Raw genomic sequence first — 18,383 nt, forward strand, 5'->3', positions numbered from 1 at the left:
CGTGTCAGAGCAGTGGGAGACATTCAAAGGGGTGATTCAAGGGGTTCAGGGTAAACATGTTCCCACAAAGAAAAAGGGAGGGGCTGCCAAATCTAGAGCCCCCTGGATGTCAAGAAGCATTCAGGGTAAGATGAGGCAGAAAAGGAAAGCCTATGATAGACACCAGGAACTCAATGCTACAGAAAGCTTAGAGGAATATACAAAGTGCAGGGGTGAAGTTAAAAAGGAAATTAGGAAAGCATAGAAAGGGCATGAAAAAATATTAGCTCTTATATTCTATGCCTCGGCAAAAATGTTTTATAAATACATTAAGAGCAAGAGGATAACTAAGGAAAGAGTAGGGCCTATTAGAGACCAAAAAGGTAAACTATATGTGGGGATGGAAGATGTGGGTATGATTCTTAATGAATACTTTGCATCTGTCTTCACAAAGGAGAGGGATGATACAGGGATTGTAGTTAAGGAGGAGTGTGAAATATTGGATGGGATAAACATAGTGAAAGAGGAAGTATTGAGGTGTTTAGCATCTTTGAAAGTGGATAAACCACCAGGGCCGGATGAAATGTACCGCAGGCTGTTAAAAGAAGCCAGGGAGGAAATAGTGGAGGCTTTAACAATCATTTTCCAAACTTCACTGGATACAGGCGTAGTGCCGGAGGAGTGGAGGACTGCTAACGTTCTACCGTTGTTTAAAAAGGGAGCAAGGGATAGACCGAGTAATTACAGGCCAGTCAGCCTAACCTCGGTGGTGGGCAAATTATTGGAATCAATTCTGAGGGACAGGATAAACTGTCACTTGGAAAGGCATGGAGTAATCAAGGAGAGTCAGCACGGATTTGGTGAGGTCATGTCTGACTAACTTGATTGAATTTTTCGAGGAGGCGACAAGGAGGATCGATGAGGGTAGCGTAATTGATGTAGTCTACATGGATTTTAGCAAGGCTTTTGACAAGGTCCCACGTGGCAGATTGGTCAAAAAAGTAAAGGCCCATGGGATCCAAGGGAATGTGGCAAATTGGATCCAAAATTGGCTCAGTGGCAGGAAGCAAAGGGTAATGGTCGACGGGTGTTTTTGTGACTGGAAGGCTGTTTCCAGTGGGCTGCCGCAGGGCTCAGTACCAGGTCCTTTGCTTTTTGTGGTGTATATTAACGATTTGGTTAAGAAATTTTCGGATGACACAAAGATAGGCCATGTAGTTGATAGTGAGGAGGAAAGCGGTAGACTGCAAAAAGATATCAATGGACTGATCAGATGGGCAGAAAAGTGGCAAATGGAGTTCAATCCGGAGAAGTGTGAGGTAATGCGTTTGGGAAGGCAAACATGGCAAGGGAATACACAATAAATGGAAGGATACTGAGAGATGGAGAGGAAGTGAGGGACCTTGGAGTGCATGTCCACAGATCCCTGAAGGTAGCAGGACAGGTAGATAAGGTGATTAAGAAGGCATATGGAATGCTTTCCTTTAATAGCCGAGGCATAGAATATAAGAGCAGGGAGATAATGCTGGAACTGTATAAAACACTAGTTAGGCCACAGCTTGAATACTGCGTACAGTTCTGGTCACCACATTACAGAAAGGATGTAATTGCACTAGAGAGGGTGCGGAGGAGATTTACGAGGATGTTGCCAGGACTGGAGAATTTTAGCTATGATGACAGATTAGATAGGCTGGGGTTGTTTTCCTTGGAACAGAGGAGGCTGAGGGGTGATTTAATTGAGGTGTACAAAATTATAAGGGGTCTAGATAGAGTGGATAGGAAGGACCTATTTCCCTTAGCAGAGGGCGCATAGATTTAAAGTGATTGGTAGAAGGATTAGAGCAGAAATTAGGAAAACATTTTTCACCAGAGGGAGGTGGGGGTCTGGAACTCACTGCCCGAGGGGGCGGTAGAGGCAGGAACCCTCAACTCATTTAAAAAATACCTGGGTGTGCACCTGAAGAGCCGTGACCTGCAGGGCTACGGACCAAATGTGGGAAAGTGGGATTAGGCTGGGTGACTCGTTTCTCAGCCGGCGCGGACAAGATGGGCCAAATGGCCTCCTTCTTTGCCGTAAATTTTCTATGATTCTATGACAGGCACTCAAGGGTGCGGCTGATCTCCAGGTCCTCCGCCTCCGCCTCTGTGAGGACCACTATTTGTCGTGGCCCCTCTCCTGTCCTCGCCCTCTCGTGTGCATTTTGCGCTCTCATCTCCTAGAAGGGGAGAAAGTACAGACGTGTGAGTGAGTGATGGTGAAGTGGCCAACCAATGAATGCATTGCTTTGGGTGAGGCTGACCATGAAAGAGGTGCATCAGAGGGTGAGTATGAGACAGAGACATCACATTAGATCAGGACTGGGGTGAGTGGTAGTGGTGGAGTCACAAATGGGGAGGTGAGGAAGTGCTCAGGAAGTGAAGGTAAGTTGAGGATGAGCCTTAAGTGGGTGTGAGGAGTGATGTGATGGAGTCTTGGCAGTGCAGCATGAGTTGGTGGGGGGGGGCGTCAGGGGTGATGTGCAACACGGAATGCAGGAGAATCAGTAAGTCTACTCACTTTTGCTGACCTAGTTAGGTGTTGAAACTCTTCCTGCACTGAACCCAGGTTCGGGATATGTTGCTGCTGCTGGTGACCTCCTCTGCCATCTCGAGCAGGACTTCTTGGTGGCAGAGGCAGGGCGTTTCCTCCTGTCGGCCGGGTAAAATAGTTCCCTCCTCCTCCTCACCCCGCCAGTAGCACCTGAAGTAAGGCATCGCTGAATCTTGGAGCAGCCTTGCCCCTGTGCTCCTCCATTGGTTCTTCTAGCTTTTTGCTCCAGCAAAATCCATTGGAGCAATGGCCCTTTAAATCTAGACGCTCCAGCTGACAGCCTGTCATGCGGGTGCGCAGTCCGCCCACTGCACAGCTTTCAGACGGCAAACCTGGAAACAAGGTTAAGGGGCACCAATTATGTCATGATCGTGTGGGGAATGGAAAGGTTTTATTATTCGGGTTTGCTGCGCGCCCAATGAGCCCCCGCTGCCATCCCACAGCCCCTTTAAAATCGAGCCCATGATTTCCAAAACTTTCCACCGCTGGAGGTTTTCCTCGCCTCATGTCTGGGTCTGTTGTAGGCTAATCGATAGAGATTGTTTGCCATGATTAATCAGCAACTCCATTATCATTGTATCATACCAGGATGGTAGAAGGCGAACTAGGTGGACCTGGATCTTTTATCATCTAACAATTCCTATTTTCCTATGTTGACTCCATTCCCACTAAATGGCCCCCCTTCTTCCCTTCTTGGTCCTCATGCTAGCTGACATTGTAAATGGATCCCTCTCGGGGACTGATGCCTCCCTTTCAAAATAGTCATGATTAGCCTCTCAAAAAATTTATCCTCAAAAAATCTATTCGCGACCCCTCTGTCCTTGAAAACGAATGCCCCCTCTCCAACCTCTCTTTTCTCTCCAAAGACATTGAATGTCCTCTCACCTCCCAGATCCATGCCCATCTCTCATACAACTTGTTTTTTATTCGTTCATGGGATGTGGGCGTCACTGGCAAGGCCAGCATTTATTGCCCATCCCTAATTGCCTTTCCTTTTTTGAATAGATCTAATCAGGTTTCCACGTCCCACAGCACCAGAACAGCTCTAAGTAAAGTCACAAACAACATTCTCTGTGATCGTGACCATGGTGCATTGTCTCTCCTCATACTCCTCAATTGCTCTGCAGTCTTTGCAATGGTCGACCACACCATCCTCCTCCAACACCTCTCCTCCATTGTCCAGCTCAGTGGGACTGTGTTCACATTGTTCCACTCACACCTATCTAAGCTTAGCTAGAGCATCTCCAGCAGTCGCTTCTCTTCCCACACACTCAATATCACCTTGTGTTGCCCCAATGATCCATCCTTGGCCCCCTCCTCTTCCTCATCCACTTGCTGCCCTTTTGCAACATCATCCACAGATATGGGGTCAACTCCCATGTGTACACTGATGACGCACTGCTCTATGTCGCCACCACCTCTCTCAACCTATCCTCTGTGCTGTTAGACTGCTTGTCATCCAGTCTTGGATGTGCTACAATTTCCTCCAGCTGAACATTCTGATTACTGTAGCCATCACCTTCTACCCTGCCACAAACTTTACCCTCACCACCGATTCCATCCCCCTCCTCAAGCTGAACCAGACTCAATATCCAATACAACCCCAAGCTGAGCTTCCAACCCCATATCCTCTCCATTACAAAGACTGCCTATTTTCCCCTCTGTAACATTACTGGTCTCTGCCCTCCCTCGTCCCACCTGCCACTGAAACTTTCATCGTGCCATTGTCACCTCTAGACTCGACTATACCAGTACACTCCTGCCGGCCTCCCATCCTCCACCCTCCATAAACTTCAGCTCATCCAAAACTCTGCCCGTATCCTATCCTGCATCAAGTCCCACTTGCCCTTCACCTCACTGACCTACATTGGCTCCTGTTCCTCCAACACCTCAAATCGAAAATCTTCATCCTTCTGTTTAAATCCTTCATGGCCTTGTCCTTTCTATCTCTTTAACCTCATCCAGCAATACAACCACCCTCCCCTCCCAAACTGTCCATTCCTCTGGCCTCTTCTGCAACTCTTTTGCCTCACAATTAATGGCCGTGCCTTCAGCTGCCTAGGCCCCACACTCTTTCCTAAAGCCCTGCGCCTCTCCATCTCCCTCTCCTCTTTTCAGACTTCCTTTAAAGTGCATCCCTTCACCAAACCTTTGGCCACCCCTCTTAATATCGCCTTTGGCGCAGCGCCTATTTTTTTCTTTATGCTTCTGTGAAGATCTTTGGGACGTTTTTTCTGTTAAAGGCCCAATATAAAGGGTTCAGCAGTCATTGTATGACTAAGGAAAGCCAGGCCACGATTTCAGGGACTAATCTGAGGCTTTACTCATTTGCACAGGAGTTCATGTGCACAATTGCAAAAATGTGGATATATAAATATTTATAGTAAATGTAAATTGTGCTTTAAATGTGAACTATTTAACCCTTGTGGTCCAGACACAAGGTTTTTTAATTCTAATTCTAAGACACCAACTTTGTCTCCTTTTCCTGAAGGCATTGAATCCTTGCTGACATGGTTCCATGGCTGATGATTGCCCTACAGTGGCCATTCTCTGTGCGTGACTAAGTGTCAGCTGGCATACTCAACTGTGGGGGCATAACAGCTGATTCTGTTCTTGCGCGTACTCGAGGTAGACATGCAGTATTTCAAGCAGGGGTCACTGGGGCACTGAAGCTAATCGTAGTGCTCCCACCACTGTCCAAACTTGGATCAACTACCTCTGCACAGTCTAGGGATCGCATCTCGGACCTTCCTGGCCTCTGTGGCTTAGCTGTTCAGTGCCTTAAATAGCCCCAGTGATTTTATTTTAAATGGTCCTTTTCATTTCCTGAGAAACAGGTAATCCAAGACCCTGTAGAGACCTAAAGGCATCCATTTCACTAAGGAGAAAGTAAGTGAATATGCTCCATGACATTGCATTCCTGCTGAGTCAATCTATTACCCAGCAATTAATTTTTGTTTTAAGCTTTAATTCTCTTTTTTTAATCAGGATTTTTTTTTGAAGTGTAGTGACAAATAGGGAACTCTGGATTTTATACACTTTTTGAAATAGCAGCTGTCTTCCCTCAACAAAATTCAAAATGGAGGATCGCCATGCTTATGGGAAAGTGACAAATGCTTGTGTTCAGAAACCAATTAAGTAAAGGTTGCTTTGAAAACACCGATTGTTTTTGAATGTGGACTGAGAGTCACATAGGCAACAATATTCTTTCTCTAGCTGTTCTTATATTGGTTTAAGAACATAAGACATAGGAGCAGGAGTAGGCCATACATCCCATCGAGCCTGCTCCGCCATTCAATAAGATAATGGTTGATCTTTGACCTCAATTCCACTTTCCCACCTGATCCCCATATTCCTTGATTCCCCTAGACTCTCAAAATCTATCTATCTCAGCCTTGAATATACTCAACGACTCAGCATCTACAGCCCTCTGGGGTAGAGAATTCCAAAGATTCACAACCCTCTGAGTGAAGAAATTCCTCCTCATCTCAGTCCCAAATGGCCGACCCCTTATCCTGAGACTATGCCCCTTAGTTCTAGACTTCAACCAGGGGGAGCATCCTCTCAGCATCTACCCTTTCAAGCCCTCTCAGGATCTTATATGTTTCAATGAGATCACCTCTCATTCTTCTAAACTCCAGAGAGTATAGGCTCATTCTACTAAATCTCTCCTCATAGGACGACCCTCTCATCCCAGGAATCAATCTAGTGAACCTTTGTTACACCACCTCTAAGGCAAGAATATCCTTCCTTAGGCAAGGAGACCAAAACTGTACACAGTACTCCAGGTGTGGCCTCACCAAAGCCCTGTACAATTACAGCAAGATTTCCTTACTCTTATACTCTTACCCCCCATGCAATAAAGGCCAACATACCATTTGCCTTCCTAATTACTTGCTGTACCTGCATGTTAACTTTCTGTGTTTCATGTACAAGGATACCCAAATCTCTCACCATTTAAAAAATATTCTGTTTTTCTACCAAAGTGAATAACCTCACATTTCTCCACATTATACTCCATTTGCTACCTTCTTGCCCACCCACTTAACCTGTCCATATCCCTTTGCAGACTCTTTGGGGGTGGTTTTAGGAGGCAATTGCGGGTGCATTGGGAGTGGGGGGGGGGGCTCCAAAAGTCGTGGAAATCCTGTTCGGGTCCGGAAGCCGGCTCCAACCTGCCGACTTCCGGGTTTCCCAGGGACCCACCTGTGAGCACGTTGGCGACCCGAAAACAGTTAAAGAGCCAAATGTACCTCATTGAGGTACTTAAGGCACTTTACCTGTAACAGATGAAGTAATTAGAAAGATTTTTAACTTATCTGGGCGCCTTGCCCACCGCTTCTGATTCACGCCTGGTGAAACCTGCTCAATGTCCAATGTCTCCCGTTCCGATGTCCCCCTCTTCACCCCCCAACTGTTCCCCTCCTCACTCTCCGATGTTCCCCTCTTCACCCCCCCCGATGTCCCCCTCTTTACTCCACCCCCCCCCCCGATCTTCCCCCGATGTCCTCCTGATCTTCCCCTCTCCCCGCCCCCCCCCGATGCTCCCCTCTCGTCACCCCCCCCCCCCCCCCCCCGGTCTTCCAGTCCAGCCTCTGATCTTCCATTCTCCCCACCTCCTGGTCTTCCAGTCCAACGCCGGATGACGTCTCGCTCTCTCCCCCTCGCTCACCTTCACCACCCCCCCCCACCCTGCTGCCAACCTGCCACCATCGTAAAATTGAGCCCTTTGCGTCTCCTCACAGCTTACTTTCCCACCTAGCTTTGTATTGTCAGCAAACTTGGATACACTACACTTGGTCCCTTCATCCAAGTCATTAATATAGATTGTAAATAGCTGAGGCCCAAGCACTGATCCTTGCGGCACCCGCTAGTTGCACCCTGCCGACCTGAAAATGACTCATTTATTCCTACTCCCTTTTCTGTCCGTTAACCGATCCTCTATCTGTGCTAATATATTAATATATTACCCCCAACCTCTTAGTGAAATGAAGTACTAGTGTTACCGGCTTCCAATATATGGGTCTCATGGTAAAAGACTGATGTTCCAGACTACCAATATTAGTGAATCTAACAGGCTTATTTTATAGTTACTGCTATCTAGCCATTAATAGGAATAACCGTTGGCTCAAAACATGAATCGTAATGCCTGTGCAAAATATGAATACTTGGATTATGGGGAGGGGAGTGTAATTTACATTTAAAGTATCTTGTGTAGACACATGCCTCATTTTAAATGAGCTCAATTTTATTCTGCTCCCTCCATTTTTTAAGTCATTTACTTTTGCTCTAATGTTGCCTTGGGAAAAGAGGTAGGTGACAGTTTTCAAGTCTCCATTACTCTTAAACCAGCAGCATTGAGATATGGAAGTGGTTGTCTAGAGTCATTGATCTTTCTTTATCCTTCTTCTATTCCCTCGGGTAAAACACCAGCTTCCAACATGTCTTCCATAGTGTGTCTTGACAGCACAGCTGAGATTGAAAACTCACTTAGTGGAAAATCACAGTAGTGAACTCGTCCTAATGCACTGACGAGGTATGTTGGGGCTCCATTGCGCTGCACCTTTCTCTCCTTTCAGTGAATTTTGCTCTAAATAATAAATGGTTTAGAAGCTGTGAGAATAGTGCACTTTGGAATTCCTTGACCTAATTGATATACTGGGCCAGATTTTGCTGTAAAAATAACAGTGAGGCTAACAGCGCTCACTGGAAATCGGAAAGCAACTTCCGACAACTGCACATGCGCAGTTAAATGCAAAAATCTGGAAGTTGCTCTCTGAGATGTGATGCTCCTCCAAAAGCTGTGCAAAAACGGCACCTCACTGTCTGGCTCCCCGTTCAAATGTATTGAACGGCATGAAGTTCCTGTACTGATATCGCAAATATGGACTAAACTCACCAACAAAAGTTAGATCAAGTCATTTCAAGCCTAAGTACCATTTTAACTGTGTGGTAAGTCTTAATTACTGTGAAACAATCTCTCTGGCACTGAAAATTAACTTTTACAAGCATGGAGTCTCATTCCTTCAGATTTTAATTATTGTTGGAAATTTTTTTTAAAATGAAGTTTTTTCTTTCTCTTTCTGACTCTTTTATCTCTTTTTTTAATTCAATATTTCTTACCCTCTCTTTATTTTGTTTTCTGTACCTGATTTGACATTGAATTCATTATTCTAACTTACACTTCCTGGTTCTGACTGCACTGTTATTAACAATCCTTCAATCTGATTGGTTAAAGAGATACCCAGCTGCTTGCACTGTTCACACAGGTCCCAGATGCCCTGTAGGGGGTGCCATGTTTTTTGGATCTCTAATTTCCAGGAAATTGCCGTGCAAAAACTCATAGAAAGTCTATGGGCAAGTGCAAGTCTAACGAACAGCTGCTGCCGTTCGTTCGCTGCTCACAGCAAAATCCGGCCCACTATTTAATTATGTGAGCAATGTAAACCTGGCTCAAACTGTACTGTCAATGACCCTGCCATTGGCATGTGGCTGGTGATCCTACTGTTTACAGTCATACATGAAGTATTTCTGCTCACTCATATGATTTCAGCAGTAGAAGACAAACGACTGTCGAGAAGGGTAAATGAGAGAAAGCAAAGATTCTCAGATCTAATGTTTGCTCCCAAATCTGTTTTCCCAATTAATTGCATTGGGAGCTATTGCCAATTACTTTATGTGAAGTGGGTTTGGAGGATTTTCTAATCGTAACTGCGAGTGTGTGAATTATTTTATCCCTAGCCAGTAAGAATGTTTCTGGAAGTATATGGAAAATAATCAGGAGGTGCTGAAAAGTTCCTGTTGCATTGATTCTAGGAATGGCCTCTCTAACTTGCTGTTTGTACATCAACAAAGCACATCACAAGACAATACAGTGCTATAAAAAGAAGCATTTCAATGATATTTCAGTTGCTGGTCAATGTAATGTTATAAATATAATTTAGTGGATTTTATGATTTCCAGTTGTAGCTCAACTGAGTAACATATATTTTATTGAAGAATATCCAAACCACCACCTAGTGTAGTTCTAGAGCAATTTCACCCCCTTCTGCTCTGTGTATCTTCAAGTATATCGAAATTCCTCATTGCTATCCTCCTGTACTGTTGTTTTTGATTCATTTATATACAAAACTCCCTTGTTAGCTGTTCTTCCATTTAAGATTATCACCCCACATATCAGAGGAATATCATCAATCTATGAATCCAGCAAGGACCCATACTGTGTGTTCTTTGCACTTGTATAGGTGGATGATACTGATGTTGAAGGGCTGATATCTATTCAATTTAATAAATTAAATTTTAGTGAAGTTTCTAATTGTTATGTATTTATAGAGGTAGAATAAAGGGTAATTTGCTTTCAATCCTGCTGAAAGGCTACTGAGGATAAGCATTTTCATCTGATGGCCTCAGCAGCTATGACCATCTTTCTAAAAATGCAGCAAAAACTGGTTTAAATGCAAGTTTTTATGGTGATGGTAAGTGTTTTAAATGCTGATATTCATGATCATATTTCAGATCTTGTTTTATTATAAAACTTTTAAAAACCATATTCACATTTGCCATTCTGATATGGTATAAACAGGGGATGGGGGAAAAGGAGTGGATTGGTGCTGGGAAAGGGGACCCTCTTATCGAAACACCGGACTGATGAGGTGATCTGCACTCTTGGTGTCAACCTGCCTTTTTTTCCTTCTGCCTTGTTCTTGCACTGCTGGTGCCTGCTCAACTTTGCTAGTTTTTTATGATGTGGAGATGCCGGTGATGGACTGGGGTTGACAACTGTAAACAATTTTACAACACCAAGTTATAGTCCAGCAATTTTATTTGAAATTCACAAGCTTTCGGAGGCTACCTCCTTCGTCAGGTGAACGATGTGAAAATGAAATCCTCGAGATGAAATCGCATTTATAATTCACAGAACAATGCTTGGTGAGTACAGACAGTTTTTTCAACTGCCCGTTGCCAAGGCAATCAGTGTGCAGACAGACAGGTGTTACCTGCCAGGTCTCACAGAATATACAAATCACCAAAAAAAAACAACAAACAAAAAAAAACCGAGATAGAGAGGTAGAAACATAGAAAAGACAGCAACTGACCCGTTATATTAAAAACAGATAACATTTGTTCGCTGGTGGGGTAACGTGTAGCGTGACATGAACCCAAGATCCCGGTTGAGGCCGTCCTCATGGGTGCGGAACTTGGCTATCAATTTCTGCTCGACGATTTTGCATTGTCGTGTGTCAACGTTTTTTATGTTTTTTATGTTTCCTTTTATACCTGCCTCATTCCCCCACCTCTTTCAGCTATTCACACATTCTCTGTGTCTTGTATATGTCTTTTGTTTAGATATCTCTCATTATGCCTCCTATTGTTTCATGCTAATAGAATGTCTGCCATTTAACCATCACCTGATTTCCGCTTAAGCACTTCACAGGTCTGAGTGTATGCTTTTGCCTGTGTATTTTCCCACCCCTTCCCTTTGTTCTGTTTCTTTTTGAAATGCTGTTCATTGGTAATATCTTCTAGTTTCGACAAAAGGATCTTCACCCAAAATGTTAACTTGTCAGTTCTCTCCACAGATGCTGCCTGACCTGCTGAGTGTCTCCAGCGTTTCTGTGTTTGTTCCAGATTTCCAGCATCTGCAGTTTTGTTTTGCTTTTTGTCCGTGGTATAAACTGTGTCTTCTGGCAATTCTAGCTACTGATGTGAGCAATTGATCTGTTCTTTTTTTGAAGGCAACATTCACGACGGAGGCTCCTGGCCAAAAATATTTAAACTAATTTAGCATCTGTTCCAGTGCTGATATGGTCAGCTCATTTGAACTCATCTGAGAGCAACGTGCCTCACATAGTTTCCTATAGGTCACAGTTTTCCACTTGGTTTCGCTTAACAGCTGGTACTCAGGCTTCTTCCTGCAAATAAGCAGCTGTACATCAGTACAAACCTAGGCCTCTACTTTCCTCAGTATAGGCCTTTTGCAGTTCAGTCATATGACATTTGAGACTGGGACTCTGGTATACAACACCCTCCTAAACTTTACACAGGGCTGCTCGCCTACATCCACCAGTTGGCTCTCTTTTTTGATATTATTACAGTTCAAGACAAGTAGGTCAAAGGTTAATCTTCTTCTCGAACAGATGAAATCTTTTCACATAAATGTGTACTGAATAGTTCTTTATAATTTCCTTCTGCATTCTAGTATCTTTAAGCCAGCTGCTCACAAACTATTACACCATGGAGAGAATTCAGTTTCACAGGACATTGATCATATTATATGTTATATTTAGATAATTTCTGTCATGATCTAGATTTACTGCTAATTCAATACTATTTTAAGCACTCTTAGGACCTTATAATAGTAGCAACAATGAATCCAAATCCTTATAATAATAACCACTATTGTGCATCAATGTAAACTTACATAATTTCTCTTTCCTGTGACTTTTGTATTGAGGTATTCATAAATAATAGTTGGTTACAGTATACAACAACAAATTTTGAAATCAAAAGCCTTTTAATTAATAATGTATTCCTACAAATGCATTGCTACACAATGGTGAATGACTGATACTAAACATATCTTTAATAGGATCAGCACTGCATATGATATACTGAACCTGTCGTGATCACAGAGGTTAATAGTCCAATGTGATTTTGCAAATTCCTATGATGTTGACCTGGAAGCAATTGCTAATGAAGTTTCTCTTTGGTTCACTTATAAATTGCTGAGCCTTTGATAGAATGATGCATCTATTTTTATTATGGACTTAAACACATTCAGGGTGAAGATGAAACCAAATTTCACGCACAGGTTTGTTTTGGTGGTCCTACGGATTAATTTAATTACTTTATCATTGTGACCCCTGTTTCACCCTTGGTACATGTCCACATTGGGTTGACTTTGAATGAAGAAACTCTGCTCCTGACATGCTGCTACCAGGTTTCCCTCTGGCATGTGCAGAGTAAACAGGAGTATCCCTTTTGGATCTATGATGGTGCATACTTATTCTACTAGACTAAACTGGGAAATAGACTGGTCTCTCATTTTATTTAACTGTTACAGTACTATGGATTGAACACTATGATTTCAAATGGAAAATCACAAGATTTTTGATTTCTATTAATAATATAAATATTCACTTAGGTGAAGCTGACTATATTAATTGACATAGATAACTAATCACATGTATAATGCAGAGAAAAGGAATATAAATATTCATATAGATAAAATATATTAAATATCGATGAATGGTCATTCGTTTTCTTTCTAATGCTTAACATCAAATTATGTTACAAAATTGGCATTTTATTTTGCTTTAATACAAGGTATTTGATAAAACCTTAAAATGATTTGGAACCTGGAAATCTTAAAGCTTTAATAGAACAGTTTATTGACTGACTGTTGAACTTTAAATGGAGGATATCACATGCCATTTGTTCTGAACTTGTAATTAAAGTCATATTTGTAATGGCTGACTTTGGGACACGTTTTAGGTACTTATGTATGCAGTTGAGTTCTCAAATATTTGTGACTGAATTAGACAGCCACCATAAACTGAGAGTCTTTCTATGTATGTTCCTTCATCGTTAAACAATTAAGATTGAATGGTCTTCGACCTGAAATGTTAACTCAGTTTCTTTCTCTTCAGATGCTGCGTGACTTGCTGAGCTTCTCCAGCATTTTCTGTTTCTATTTCAGATTTCCAGCATCCGCAGTATTTTGCTTTTAAGATTGTGTGATGAGGTTCTGATCATGAGCTTGGGGTTGGTTGATCTCAGCCAGAGTAATGATAAATGTAAGGAATCTTACAACACCAGGTTATAGTCCAACTGTTTTATTTGAAAATCACAAGCTTTCGGAGGCTTTCTCCTTCGTCAGGTGAGTGAGTGTGGGATTCCATGGAAGGTTACCGCATTTATATTCAGAGAACAATACCTGGTGATTACAGATAATCTTTCCAACTGCCTGTTGTCAAGGCAATCAAAGTGTTCAGACAGAGTGATGTTACCTACAGGACCACCGAATACACAAACGGCCAGAACACAAAACAGAGAGAGAGAGGGAGAGAAACATCCAAAAGGAAGAGAAAGACAGAGAATGACCCGTTGTGTTAAAAACAGATAACTTTTTTTCGCTGGTGGGGTTACGTGTAGCGTGACATGAACCCAAGATCCCGGTTGAGGCCGTCCTCATGGGTGCGGAACTTGGCTATCAATTTCTGTTCGACGATTTTGCGTTGTCGTGTGTCTCGAAGGCCGCCTTGGAGAACACTTACCCGAAGATCGGTGGCTGAATGTCCTTGACTGCTGAAGTGTTCCCCGACTGGGAGGGAACCCTCCTGTCTGGCGATTGTTGCGCGGTGTCCGTTCATCCATTGTCGCAGTGTCTGCATGGTCTCGCCAATGTACCATGCTCTGGGGCATCCTTTCCTGCAATGTATGAGGTAGACAACGTTGGCCGAGTCGCAGGAGTATGAACCATGTACCTGGTGGGTGGTGTCCTCTCGTGTGATGGTGGTGTCTGTGTCGATGATCTGGCATGTCTTGCAGAGGTTGCCGTGGCAGGGTTGTGTGGTGTCGTGGACGCTGTTCTCCTGAAAGCTGGGTAATTTGCTGCGAACGATGGTCTGTTTGAGGTTGGGTGGCTGTTTGAAGGCGAGTAGTGGAGGTGTGGGGATGGCCTTAGCGAGGTGTTCGTCGTCATCGATGACATGTTGAAGGCTGCGGAGAACATGGCATAGTTTCTCCGCTCCGGGGAAGTACTGGACGATGAAGGGTACTCTGTTGGTTGCGCCCTGTTTTAGTCTTCTGAGGAGGTCTATGCGATTTTTCGCTGTGGCCCGTCGGAACTGTCGATCGACGAGTCGAGCGTCATATCCCGTTCTTACGAGGGTGTCTTTCAGCGTCTGTAGGTGTCCATCGCGTTCCTCCTCGTCTGAGCAGATCCTGTGTATTCGCAGGGCCTGTCCATAGGGGATGGCCTCTTTGACGTGGTTAGGGTGGGAGCTGGAAAAGTGGAGCATCGTGAGGTTGTCCGTGGGCTTGCGGTAGAGTGAGGTGCTGAGGTGCCCGTCTTTGATGGAGATTCGTGTGTCCAAGAAAGAAACCGATTCTGAGGAGTAGTCCATGGTGAGCTTGATGGTGGGATGGAACTTGTTGATGTTATCGTGTAGTCTCTTCAGTGATTCTTCGCCATGGGTCCATAGGAAGAAAATGTCGTCGATGTATCTGGTGTATAGCGTTGGTTGGAGGTCCTGTGCAGTGAAGAAGTCCTGCTCAAACTTGTGCATGAGAAGGTAACGGTAAATTGAATAGCAAATTCTGGAGATTCCGCAACTCACGGTGTTTCTCTTATTCCCCTGAACTTGCTGACCGATTTGCACATTAATAACGGCGTGCATCGTTTACACGCTGTTATTTTTCCAAGATCCGACCGTATGTGTATGAACTGGGCCTTGTGTTTTGATTTTGTTTGTGCTTATTAAGGTAAAAAAGGAATAGAATGAAGTATTTTCCAGGTTTTACATCCAATATTGGCATCAAACACTTTCCATTCAACCACAGCATAGAGCAGATGCAGTTTAGAATTCAAAATATGGGTAATCTCTAAGCAAAAATTAAACATAAGCTACAAATCCTATTAAATGACTGTAAAGCAGTTTAATTTTAATGAAAGCAGTGTTTGCCATTTTGAAATATCACAATAATCACTTTGTAACAGGGTGAAATGTAAGACCAAAAATATTCCCGAAGGTAAAATTAATACAAAATTCGATGTATAAATTTGAGAATACCACAGGTAAGGTAAGCTCTATAAAATATTATCAAACTATAGATGTAAGTAAGGAGAAACTGTTTCCATTGGCAGGAGGGTCAGTAACCAGATGACACAGATTTAAGAAAATTGGCAAAAGAACCAGAGGGGAGAGGAGGAGAATTGTTTTAATGCAGCAAGTTGTTATGATCTGGAATGCACTGCCTGAAAGGGTGGTGGAAGCAGATTCAATAGTTATTTTCAAAAGGGAATTGGATATATATTTGAAAATGAAAAATTTGTTGGGCTATGGGGCAAGAGCGGGATAGTGGGACTAATTTGATATCTCTATCAAAGAGCCAGCACTGGCACAATGGGCCAAATGGTCTCCTTCTATGTTATATGATTCTATGGTTCTTCCCTACCTCCCTGTAGCATGGTGCCTTGGTTTTGAGATATGTCCCCTCTTTCTCTATCTCTATCTGCAAAGTACTTTATCTCAAGTTCTGTAATGGGATGAGATTGGACATTCAGAGGAGCATTCCGTTACTCTGTGGTGCCAATTGTTTGTGTTCCAAAATACTCTGCTATCATGTCTCCTTAGTGTAGCCATTTAAAAAAAGCACATTTTTTTTGTTGCAGATAACTAGTCTATGAAATTAAATTATTTTCTCTGTTAAGTATGCTTTAATGCTTTCCCTTGATATAACATATGATACTTTTGCTGATCCATTAAATTCAATTCTGCTTCATAATTCATAATTGCAACTGGAGCCATTATATGTAGCTTAGGTTTTGCAGGAGAGGTATATTTGATTTTCATTGATTACCTGCTGAAGAGATTGCCTCATTGCCAGTTTAATAGCAGCGGGGATGTGCTTTGAAATAGAGAAATAGTTATAATTTGAATTTTAACAGTAGCATGAAGACAAAACTTAAGCAATCTCAGCCCAGACGACTCTGCAAAGTCCTCCTCACTAACTTCTGGGGATTGGTTTCCAAGTTGGGAGAACTGTCCCACAGACTATTCAAGCAACAGCCTGACATAATCGTACTCTCGGAAAAATATCAGCCAACATCCTCCAACAACATCCCCCAAAATGGGGGCACAGTGGTATACTATCGGGTAAAAGTGGCCCTGGGAGTCCTCAACATTAACTCCAAACCCCATGAAGTCACATGGCTTCAGATCAAACAAGGTCAAAGAAACCTCCTGCAAATCACCACCTACGGCTCCTCCCCCTCAGCTGATGGGTCATTATTCCTCCATGTTGAATATCACTTGGAAGAAGCTCTGAGGAAAGCAAGGGCGCAGAATGTACTCTGGGTGGGGGACTTCAATCTCCACCACCAAGGGTGGCTTGATAGTCCACCAGTGACCAATGACTTGATTCCTGAAGGACATAACTGCCAGACTGGGCCTGCATCAGGTGGTAAGGGAACCAACGCAAAGAAGTTACTTATTTGACCTTGTCCTTACCAACATCTGTCCACAATAGTATCGGTAGGAATGACCACTGGAGAGTCCTTCTGGAGACAAAATCTCATTTCCACAGTGAGGACACCTCCATCATGTAGTGTGGCACTTCTACCATGCTAAGTGGGACACACTAAGGACAGATCTAACTGGGCATTCGTGAGGCGCTGTCAGTCATCAGTAGCAGAATTGTATACTAGCCCAATCTCTAGCCTTCTGGCCTAGCACTTCGCTCATCCTTGATCACCATAAAGCCTGGTTCAATAGGGAGTGTCAGGAGCAGCACCAGGCATACCTTAGAATGAGGTTCCAACCTAGTTAAGCTACTACACAGGGCTACCTGCATGCCAAACATCAAAAGCAGCAGGCTATAGTCAGAGTTAAACAGTCCCACAGCCAACAGATTGGAACAAAGCTCTGTCGTCCTGTCCCATCCAGTCCAGAATGGTGGTGGACAACTAAGTAACTAACAGGAGGAGGAGCTCTATGAATATTCCCGTTCTCAACTATTGTGGAACCCAGCACATGATGAAGTGTTATGAAGAGCCTTCAGATAAAAATATTGAGTGGACGATCTTGTTCGGCCTCTTCTAAAGGTCCCCACCAACATAGATGTTAGTATCCAGCCAATTTGATTTATTCCACATGACTTTAAGAAGCAGCTGAGTGCACAGACATAACAAAGGCAATAGATCTTGACTATAACCCGGCTATAGTGTTGAAGGTCTGTGCACCAGAGCTAGCCATTCCCCTAGCCAAGCTGTTCCAATGCAGCTATGTCATTGGCATCTACTTTACAATGTGTAAGATTGCCCAGGCCTATCCTAGCAACAAAAAACAGAATAAATCTAACCCAACCACTTAATGCCCTATCAGCCTCCTCCCACTCAGTGAAGTGATGGAAGGAGTATCAATAGTGCCTTCAAGTGACACCAACTCAACAATAACCTGCTCACTGATGCTCATTTTGGGTTCCCCAAACCACTCGGCTTCAGATCTCATTACCACCTTGATCCAGATTTGGATGCAAGAGCTGGATGCCAGAAGAGAGGAGAGTGCAGCTGACCTCAATATCAAGGCAGTATTCGACTGAGTATGGTACCATGAAGCCCTAGCAATACTGAGGACAAAGATAAAACCCTCCAATGGGGACACGCAGCACGTGGGCTCCGACCTCAGCACTTGCCTTCTCACCTGCCCCACTCACTCTCTCACAGTCATGGCTGAGATAGGAGAAGGAGATGATGAAATTCAGTTCTTACAAACTGTATGTGCCACTGACTACACAGATATTTTACAAGACTTCAATGCAGCTAAAGCATGAAAAGTTAATGTTTGAGTTGACATCCGCCTCATATACTGAAATAACATCAAGGCCTTTAAAATCATTCGATGTTATTTATTCTTGTGTTATCTATCGCTTATCATTTTCTCAACTATTTTTATATTACCTATTGCAAACATGCCTTTTCACGATCATACATGTGCAGATTTGACACCAGATTAAGTAGGTAATATTTACCTACTTGAAGTCAATGAAAACTAGCATAGGTCAGTTGGCACTGGTCAAATAGCAATGGGGG

Source organism: Heptranchias perlo, chromosome 2 (genome assembly GCF_035084215.1).
Source record: "Heptranchias perlo isolate sHepPer1 chromosome 2, sHepPer1.hap1, whole genome shotgun sequence".
NCBI lineage: Eukaryota > Metazoa > Chordata > Chondrichthyes > Hexanchiformes > Hexanchidae > Heptranchias > Heptranchias perlo.